The sequence below is a fragment of the Anser brachyrhynchus genome (assembly GCF_964034855.1).
Source record: "Anser brachyrhynchus genome assembly, chromosome: 1".
NCBI lineage: Eukaryota > Metazoa > Chordata > Aves > Anseriformes > Anatidae > Anser > Anser brachyrhynchus.
Genome location: NC_137694.1, coordinates 163,309,518 through 163,320,955, shown reverse-complemented (window position 1 = coordinate 163,320,955; position 11,438 = coordinate 163,309,518).

Genomic DNA, 11,438 nt, shown 5'->3' with positions numbered 1-11,438 from the left:
TATATTTGCTGAATTCCATAGCACACAGTGATAATCCAGGATAAAAACAGGATCGGAGGTACAGTGCCAGAATTTTGGCAAAGTATAGTGGCAAGATCTGTGAAAGACCCAAGATGTAAATAAACTGTTAATAAGAAAATTGTAGCAAATCTAAGGAAACTCAGGTTAATGCATAAGAGAATACTTCACATTTTTGTCAAAATTTGTGAAGAGATATAAGGATGAAAGCATTGTGTAAACAAATTCTATACCTCTTCTCTGTCCATAAAATTCTAAATACAAGAATGTCATTTTATATATTTATTGATTTCAATAACAATTTTTAGGGTTATTTCTACAAATATGTTTTATCTTCTCGGTTACTGTACGATGAATTTATTTTAGTGAATGGACATATTAGAAGAGATATGAAAAATAATGACTACAAAATTTGCAAAAAAAAATCTGCTGTTATTAAGGCTTCAGAAACTCTTATGAAATGCACATACTGATGTAAAAATTGTATTTATGATGCATATAAGTACTTTTTTCTTTTTCATAAATCGTATGAAAATATCACTGTGTGTTTGTATACAGAGTCCAGTACAGCTGTTGTCTTTGTCCATGATAATTCATTCTGAAAAACAAACACTTGATAAATTCCCTTAAGAAGCAATTCTAACAGAGTTCTATTCTTTTGAGTCTAGAGACTGCTTTTCAGCTGCTCATGATATCAAATAAATAAATAATAAATAAATAAATAAATAAATAAATAATGCAGATTCGATCATTTTTCACTGCTTGATATGTAATTGGAAATATCCTGTCTCTAATCCTACTCATTACCATCTGTTATTTTGTCTTAAATGAGAAGAGTCAAGTTAAAGTAATTAAGTAGTTCGTATTTATATAAACACATTTGAAGACTTGTCTGAAATGGCAGAAAAACAACTTGCATGAAAAAAAAAAAAACAGTAAAAAAGATCTCAAAAGAATTCTTTGTCAGGGTCTGGGGGTCACTTGGTTCAGAAGGGTTCCAGTTGTCACATAATATTTGTCTCCTAAAGGTACTACCCTGCAATCTGTCTATCTTGCAATCTTGCTTCTTCTACTGTTTGGTCACATTCTTTTTTTTTTTTTTTTTTTTTCCCATCTTCATTTTATACTGTTTACCAGCTCTGCTGACATGGTAATACTGAGGAGTGCTTAGAAAGAGTAACAAGGAGATTTTTAAACATGAAATGACTGAAAAATGTGAGAACAAGAAAGACAAGAACAAGATATGAAAAAGTCATATATATATTCCACAATGTCTTAACTGAACTCTAACCGTCTTGGTGTCATTTTCTAATAAATCTAGGCTGAACCATTAGAGGGGATTTTTCTGAAAAATCAGAGACTTTGGCACTAAGGCATAGTACTGTGACAAATGGGAACTGTCTTCTGATAGTTAATGCTAAGACATATATAACGAGGATTCAGAAGGAATGTACTACATAAAGAGGACTTTGGAAACATGCTTTCACCCACTCACAAATTCAAAACATAGTATTGCAGGATATATAGTAGTGAAGAAAAAATGATGGTTGAAGTTCAGCCATAATCTGAATTGTATTACTTTAGAATTAGCCTAACTATATCTTTAGACTTGATGAGAATATAGCAGAAGTTATATTCATATTCATCATTTATATATAAATTACAAAGTATGTTTGTTGAGTGCAACTTTAGCATTTTATTTCCAACATATATTGAATTGTCTGTATTGTTCCATTGTTTAAATCATTCTTTCTCAAAAGTAAAAACAATCAAAAACAAAACAAAACAAAAAAACAACAAACATTTTTCAATGTTACAGCATTTGTTAGGATTCTATTTTAAATTAACCATATGATTTGTAGTACTTGCTAATATCCAGAAAATATAATTCACATTCAGAGAATTAATATTCAAGGTACAGAGGAGATACAGTATTCATGCAGATAACAAGGCTAAAATTTAATTAAACTTTGGTTACGCAGTAATCATTGTATTACTTCAATAGTATATAGCCAGCTATACATATGTTTTGCTTCACTAACAGAATGTGTTGGGTTTACGTGACAAGGCTTTGATAAAAGAGGGTCTGCAGGGGCAAAGTCTGTCAGAAGAGACCAGGAGCTACCCCCATATCAGACATTTCCATGCCAGTTCCAACAGACTTCAAAAGGGACCCGCTACTGGCCAAAACTGAGCCAGTTAGTGACACTGATGGCAACTCCATAACATATTTAAGAAACAAGAAAAAAAAATTCTGTGCAGAAACTTAGAGAGAGGGAAGTGAGAAAAAATGAAGAAACAGATGAGAGCATTGAAGAAAGGAAGAGAGAAGAAAATATACAGACACTGAGATCAGTGAAGAAGGACAGAAAGAAGGTGCTCCAGGTGCCACTGGATCCAGAGAGTCCACTGCAGCTCATGAAGGGTCTTACACTGCAGCAGGTGAATATGGCCTGAAGGAAGCTGCAGCCCACTCTGGAGCAGTCCATTCCTGAAGGACTGGTGCCCATGGAACAGACCCATGCTGGAGCTGTTCTTGAAGAGCTGTAGCCCATGGGAAAGACCCACCATTAGGGCAGTTCATGAAGGACTGTATCCTGTGGGAGAAACTCGCCAGTGGAGTTGGGGAAGGGAGTGAAGAAAAAGGAGTGGCTGATGACAGTGTCCCGATTTTGTCTGTGATGGAGCTAATTTTATTCCTAGTAGCTGGTATTTTGAATTTAGGATGAGAATAATGTTGGTAACATGCTGATGTTTTAATTTTTTGGAGAGCAGTGCTCACACTAAGTCAAGGACTTTCCAGCCTCTTATGCTGCCCTGATAAAAAAGAAGCTGGGGGTGCACAAAAAGCTGGGAAGGGAAAGAAGCAGGACAGCTGACCTGAACTGGCCAAAAGGGTATTCCATAACGTAGGAGTTGGACTCAGTGATACTTGTGGGTTCCTTCCAACTCAGATATTCTATGATTCAATGATAACACAAAGCATTATGACGAACAATAAAACTGGGGGGAGTTGGCCAGGGAGAGGGACATGTTGCTGCTCGGGGTCTGGCATTGGTCAGTGGATGGTGAGCAATTGTATTGTATATTTTGTATATTACATTATTATTATTAATTATGTATATATTACATGTATTATGTATTCATAATATTATATATAGTATATATTTTATTTTATTTTATTTTATTTACATATTTCCAATTCTCTCCCTATTCCACTGGGGAGAGGAGTGAATGCATATCTGTGTGGTGCCTTGCTGCCTTCCAGGTTAAACCACAACAGTCCTTTTGGCGCCCAATGTGGGGCTCAAAGGGTTGAGATAATGACACATCTGACTAGAGCATTTTAGAACAAGTTTGTTATAAGCATCATATTAGTTTAATAGCTGCTTGTCATAGTATTGATTTATTTGCTTTCGGAGTTGTTGTACTTGTTCTCAGATTCATGTTATGTAATACCTTGCTTGCTGTCTATGCTCCCTGTCATGCTGTTTATCACTTCTGAGGGCTAGTTTAAGGTTATCATTTTGCCGTACAGTGTAACACTGGCTTGTGATATGATAAAATTACTGGTTGTAAGACTAATCTTGTATTTGTGTTCAGTGTTGCCGTCAGCTCCGTACTTCAGGAACCATCTTTCAGAGACTATTAATAATTACACTCTCTATCTTCACTCACTGGGGAGCCAAACTATGGGGGATATAATGGAGGACACTTTCTCTGTTCCTTCACTGTCCCCTTCTCCTTTTCCATCCCCTCCTCCTCCAAGCTAGTCACAATAGCCCTTGAATAGTTGGAGTAACTTTGGGATGTTCAAAACAGTGTGATCTTATTGCTATGTCTCCTAAATGTGTTTCTCCTTTTGTTAAAGGTTTACCAAATCTTTAAGAATACCACCCAGAGATCTGTCCTTAGGCTGGATAGTTATGAGTGGCAAGGAGCGTAGGAGGATATAGTGTGGGAGGATATGGGCAAGTACCAAGGACAGCGGGCACCTTCAATTTTTTGGAACTTTCACCTCTGAACACGTCCAAGATCCTGAAAAACTAGTAAAATATTTGGAGAAAATACTCTGTCACACTGGCAATTCCAGAGAGACACAAATTGCTGCAATGTGCTGGGGCCTGGCCCATTTCTAGAGAACCCTGTAAAACACTAGTCAACACCCTCAAGGGGAAGAGAAGGTCTCTGGATCTTGCAATAAAACGACAGGCCCTGCAACCATTCCAACCACTACAACAGACCTTGCAGCCACTCTAACCCCTGCAACAAACAATGTGGCCACTTCAACCCCTGAGAGAGACCATGTGGCCACTCCAACCAGTGACATGCCCTGTGGTTACTCGAACCCCTGCAATAGGCATTGCAGCTGGACCAGAGAACCAATCCATGATGGTATGTCACCCCTATACACAATACAAAATAATGCATGCAAAAGTCAGCTCGCTTAGTAAGGAAAAAAACTACTAAAATGGGGAAGGAGGAAGAAGAGCATGAGGAAGGCTACTTCAAAGCAGAGCCATCATGGGAACTGAAGGAGGAAGAGGATTATCTTAGAAATACAGCACTAACCACCCTATTCCTGTTCCTGAGTGAGCTGTGAGATATGCAAAAGGATTTCAGATATCAGCCAGGTGTCCACATTCTGACCTGGCTGCTCCAATGCTGGGATAATGGGGCCAGTAGCCTGGAATTAGGGAGCAAGAAAGCCAAGCAGCTGTGATCCCTCTCTGGGCAAAGGGGCATTGACAAAGTATTGGAAAAAGGGCACACACCTTCAGCCTCTGTAAGTGAATCCTGTCAGGCATGAAGGAAAGATATCCCTTCAAGGAAGATGTTGTATGACCCCTAGGCAGGTAGACCACCATGGAGAGATGTAACCAGTATCTGAGGGAATTATCCTTGCTGGAGGTGATTAATAGTGACCTAGACAATAAGCAGTTATCCAAAGTTCCAGATGAAGTCAAGAGCAAGTGACCCGTGTGACAAGAGTGTACGGAGCACACCATGGTCATACGCCAACTCATTAGCAGTTACGACCTAGAAAGATGGACAGGAACACATTGTAGAAAAAATTGCTGGCCAACTATGGCAATATGAAGAGTGTCTCTTCCTCCATATGGGCCTGTCTCTTGGTTGTTGAGAAACTTTCCCAAGAGGTACACGAACTCAAAGAGAATGCTGTAGAGAAACTGCCTTGGGAGTTCCAGCAATTCAAAGAGGACAGGTCTTACTCCCACCTGTACAAACCTGTATCTCAGCTATTAGAAGTAAGCATTCCTCTCTTCAAAAGAGAGGATAAAGTGGGAATACACTATGTATCACCCTGTGGTTTTGCATGTGTGACCATTGAGAGGACATAAGGAAATGGGATAGAAAATCTACTTCGACCCTAGAGGCAAGGGTATGTGAATTGCAAGGAAAAACAATCACAAAAGGGTGATTTCCAGCAGGCAGTTCCCCAGAGAGAGCAATGATAGAAAGGGCTTACAATCAGATTGTAATTTGGAATGTGCATTCTCAAAAAAACAAAAACAAACAAACAAACAAAGAAGCAAAGCTTGTGTTTCCTTTTTGCTAGTTGGTGGAGACATAGCTGTTATTTTGTTGATCACAACCCTAGGGATCTGACAATGTCCATCTTGCTGTTTAATTCTTAGAAACTGGGTATCCTGTGTAGGTTCTTCAACCGTTGTTTTATGGCAAAAAAACGCCTTTCAGGAGTATTTGGATTATTTTCTTCCCTTTCTCAAAAACTTCTGCTGCTGTGCTACCTCACACAATGATGTCACCAATATATTGCTGGGGTTCAGGAGCTTTCCCCTGTTCCAGTGCAGTCTTGATCAGTCCATGGCAAATGGTAGGGCTGTGTTTCCATCCCTGAGGCAGTCGATTCCAGGTGTACTGAATGCCCCTCCAAGTGAAAGCAAACTGACGCCTGCACTATGCTGCTAAAGAGGTGGAGAAAAAATGCATTAGTGATATCAATTACTGCATACCACTTGGCTGCCTTTGACTCCAGTTCATATTAAAGCTCTAGCATGCCTGGTACAGCAACATTCAATTGTAACGTGAGTTCGTTCAAGCCACATTAGTCCACTGTTAGTCTCCACTCACCATTAGACTTTCACACTTGCCATATAGGACTACTTAAGAGTGAGCAAGATCACTTCTTGGTATTCCGGTTGATGAAGCAGCTCATGGATGGGAATCAGGGAGTTAGGTTGGTGTGATATTGCTGCTGGTGCACCTTTGTGGTAGCAATTGGCACCTGTTATTCTTCAACCCTCAGCAATCCCACAACAGAAGGGTCTTTTCTAAGAGGCTGTGCAATGTAGACAGCTGCTTAATCTCTGTATTTAAGACAGCTATGCCAAAAGCGCACCGGTACCCTTTTCATTCCTTGAAGTACAAGCTCTTGAGGTAGTCTATGCCAACCATCCATGGAGCCTCTGGACCAGCTGCAGTGGGGTGCGTTTGCTGCTCATTCCCAGTTAGGCTCACTTTGGCCTCCAATACAATTAACTGTTGGGATCTCCCTGTCACTCCAGAAATACAGATGGGTTCTGACCCCTGGTAGCCTGTTGACATCAAGGTACACTGTGCACTGATGTCCTCTAGAGCCTTGTACTCCTGTGGGTCCAATGTGCCAGGCCATCAGATCCATACAGTCCAGTAAATCTGGTCCCTTTCCTATGCCTGGTCAGAGGCAGGACCCCTCTAGTCCTGGTTGGAATAGTTATCACTGAATTATTGCAAATACAAAGCAGAGGTCTCTTCTTCAAGGTCAGAAGTAACATCAGCCTTTCTACTCCATCTGGGGGACTGTGCAATGAAAATGGAGCAGTAGTTTTCCTAGAAGACCCCTTTTGGGCTGCTGTATTTCCTTGTAGTTCATGTACTGGAGCTGCTAGGGTCAAGGTAGCTTCAACATCCCACTTCATCGTGTCTTCCCTGTGGTCACACTGACAAAACAACAGGGTGCCACATGCTGTGCATCCATGGTACTCTCCCTTGAGCAGGGAAATGCTGGCTCTTAATGCTGAGATACTGCTCCATCTGGGTGAAGAGGAAGATATATGTTCTTCATGGTGGTGGTCCTGTCAGGACAACTTCTCCACAGCCAAGATGCAGGCTCATAGTGGGGCAGAGAGATTTTCTTCATTACTGAAGATGGCTGGACAAAACATCCACTGTTGGTACCATCTCTCCAATTCATTGCTACCAGCATGCTGACATATGATGGTGGTGCGCTTCAGACAAACTTCCACCACATGGATTGCATACACTGGACTTCATTGGGATCTTTAGGTTTGGGATTGTCCAAATCACTATAAAACTTCAGCACAGCTAATTTCCTTGGGTGCCAGAGACCTTTCTCCATGGTGGTCCACTTGCCTAGTTGATATACAATGTCTTTCTTGAAGGGATACCTTTCTTTCACGCCTGCCTCCAGAGGCTGAGAACTTACGCTTCTCTCCCAATTTCTCTGTCAGTCTCCCTAGAGAGAGATCCCAGCTTCTCGGCTTCCTTGCCTTCTAATTCCTGGCTGCCAGCCCTGGTGTCCAAGCGTTGGTGCAGCCAGGTGAGTATGTGCTCAAATAGTTGACGGCTAAAATCCTTTCGTGTATCTCTCAGCTCACTCAGGGTTAGGAACTGGGTGGTTTATGACTCACTTATGATTTCTGTCTCTTCTTGTTGTGACAGCTTGTCCTGGTTCCAGTTAGGACAGAGTTAATTTTCCCTCATAGTAGCTGGTAGGGTGCTATGTTTTGGATTAGGATGAGAAGAGCGCTGATAACATGCTGATGTTTTAATTGTTGCAGAGCAGTGTTTACACCAGGCCAAGGACTTTTCGGCTTCTCGCTCTGTCCTGCCAGCGAGCAGGCTGGGGGTGCAGCAGGAGCTGGGAGGGGACAGACCCAGGACAGCTGACCCAAACTGGCCAAAGGGGTATTCCATACCATCTGAAGTCATGCTAAAAAATATATAGGGGTGGCTGGCCGGGGTGGGGGGGCCGGCTGCTCGGGAATAGGCTGGGCATCGGTCAGCGGGTGGTGAGCAATTGCATTGTGCATCACTTGTTTTCTTACACATTATTATTGTTAATACTATTATCATTATCACTATTATTATTATTATTATTGTTATTATTATATTCCTGTCTTAATAAAGTGTCTTTATCTCAACTCACCGGCTTCACTTTCCCGTTTCTCTCCCCCATCCCAGAGAGGGAGGGGGGAGGGTGAGCGAACGGCTGTGTGGTGTTTAGCTGCCAGCCGGGTTAAACCACAACAGTCCTTTTGGCACCCAACGTGGGGCCCGAAGGGTTGAGATATCGACAAATCTGACCAGAGTGTGTTAAACTAAAATTGGTATAAGTATTGGACCTGCTTAATAGTTGCTAGTCGCGATGTTGATTGCCTTAATCTCCAGTCTGCTGTACCTGTATTCCAAATTGAGTTTTATGGTGCCTTACTTTCTGTATGTGCCCCCTGTTGCACTGTTTATCCCTTCCGGGCCCTGGTTTAAGATTGTTATGGTACTGTGCGGTGTAACAATGGCTTATGAAATGATGAAATATCTGGTCACGACTTTAACCTGGTATTTGTACTCAGCACTGACGTTGACTCTATACTTTGGAAACCATATCTCGGAAACTATTAGCAATTACACCTATTGCCTGTTTTCGTTAGGGAGCCAATCTGTGAAGGGGACAGGGGAAGACATGTTTCCCTACCTGTTCACTCTCCCTTTCTCCTTCACCACCAGCCTCTTATCCCCCGAGCTAGTTACGGTGGTTCTCCGAGATGTTGAATATCCTTGGGATACTCAGACCAGCCTGCTCTTGTTGTTATGTCTCCTGAATGCGCTTCAGGTTTTGTTGAGGGTTAAACAACTACTTAGGAATCTCATCCGGAGATATGTCTTGAGGCGGGATAGTTGCGAGTGGCAGGGAGTGTGGGAGGATATGGGCAGGTTTCTAGAGCAGTGGTCACCTCCAGTGTTTTGGACATTCACCCCTGAACAACTGCAAAATCCTAAAAAGCTGGCAGAATGCTTGAAAAAAAGGTGTCATGACTCTGGCAGTTCCAAAGTGACACAAATCACTGTAGCGTGCTGGGGTCTGGCTTGTGCCTATCAAGCTGCAATTGATGCTACTAGCAACCTAGCTCCTGCAGCCGCTCCAGCTCCTGCAGCCGTTCCAGTTCCAGCCCCTGCAGCCACTCCAGCTCCTGCAGCTGCTCCCACTCCTGTGTCTGGGTCAGAGAAACGAGCTGTAGCAGTGCAAGTTGACCCTGCAGAGGGTATTCCAACCCCTGTGGCAGACCCTGTGTCTGGGTTAGAGAAACGAGCTGTAGCAGTGCAAGTTGCCCCAGTAGACAAGGTGAAGAAATGGTATAGAGGCTCAGGTCGTTTAGAACGCAAACAGCCTTCTGCTAAGTCTGGGCATAGTGGAGACGAGGCTGGGCCATCAAAGGTGCAGGAGACTGAAGATGAGGATGGGGATGTCGAAAAATCAACAGTAACTACCCGGACTCTATATCAGCGTGAGCTACGAGATGTGCGAAAAGATTTTGGTCGCTGTATAGGTGAGCAGCTTGTCACCTGGCTGCTCCGGTGCTCCGGTGCTGGGACACTGGAGCCAATTATGTGGAATTAGAGGGCAAGGAAGCCAGGCGGCTGGGATCCCTTGCTAGGGACGCATGCATTGACAAAGCAATTGGAGATGGAGCACGATCTCGCAGTCTCTGGAGGCGTCTCCTGTCAGCTGTGCAGGAAAGGTATCCCTTCAAGGAAGAGCTTGTATGTCTACCAGGCAAATGGACCACCATGGAGAAGGGAATTCAGTACCTGAGGGAATTGGCCGTACAGGAAGTCATTTATAAGGACCTAGACGACGCACAAACATCCGCAGATCCAGATGCAGTCCAGTGTACACCACCTATGTGGCGAAAGTTTGTACGGAGTGCACCATCATCATATGCCAGCTCATTGGCAATAATAGCCTGGAAAACAGAGGAGAATCCCCCAGTGAATGAAGTGGCTAAATTACTCCGGCAGTACGAAGGAAATCTCTCCTCTTCCCTACAGGCCTGTGTCTCAGCTGTGGAGAAACTCTCTGAAGAGGTCCACCAACTTAAAGAGAATTTATCTTCCCCTCCACCTGAACGAACCAGTGTCCACCAGCTAAAAGAGAATGCTTTGGAGAAACTTTCTGAAAAGATCCACCAACTTGAAGAAAGATTATCTTCCCCTCCACCTGAACGAAACAGTGTCCACCAGCTAAAAGAGAATACTTTGGAGAAACTTTCTGAAAAGATCCACCAACTTGAAGAGAGATTATTTTCCTCCCCACCTGTACAAACCAGTGTCTCAGCTATTAGGGGTAAACGTTCATCTATGCAAGGAAGACAATATGGTGGGCACACACCCCGCGCCACCCTGTGGTTTTACCTACGTGACCATGGAGAGGACATGAGAAAATGGGATGGAAAATCTACTGCGACCCTAGAGGCACGGGAACGTGAATTGCAAAGGAAAACAATTGGGAAAAAGGAATTCTCTGAAAAGTTTGCTGCTCCAACTTCCAGCAGGCAGTCCTTTAGACACAGAAACGAAGATTCTGACCAGGACTAGAGGGGCCCTGCCTCCAGCCAGGGGGAGGAAAGGGACAATCGAGTTTATTGGACTGTGTGGATTCGATGGCCTGGCACGTCAGACGCACAGAAGTATAAGGCTTTGGTAGACACCGGTGCACAATGTACTCTAATGCCATCAAGCTATAAAGGGCCAGAGCCCATCTGTATTTATGGTGTGACGGGGGGATCCCAGCAGTTAACTGTATTGGAGGCTGAAGTGAGTCTAACCGGCAATGAGTGGCAAAAGCACCATATTGTGACTGGCCCAGATGCTCCGTGCATCCTTGGCATAGACTATCTTAGAAGAGGATATTTCAAGGACCCAAAAGGGTTCCGCTGGGCTTTTGGCATAGCTGCTTTGGAGACAGAGGACATTAAACAGTTGTCTACCTTGCCTGGTCTCTCAGAGGACCCTTCTGTTGTGGGGTTGCTGAGGGTTGAAGAACAGCAAGTGCCGATCGCTACCACAACTGTGCACCGGCGGCAATATCGCACCAACCGAGACTCCCTGAGTCCCATCCATAAGCTAATTCGTCAACTGGAGAGCCAAGGAGTGATCAGCAAGACTCATTCACCTTTTAATAGTCCCATATGGCCAGTGCGAAAGTCTAATGGTGAGTGGAGACTAACAGTGGACTATCGTGGCCTGAACGAAGTCACGCCACCACTGAGTGCTGCAGTGCCGGACATGCTAGAACTCCAGTATGAACTGGAATCAAAGGCAGCCAAGTGGTATGCCACAATTGATATCTCTAATGCATTTTTCTCCATCCCTCT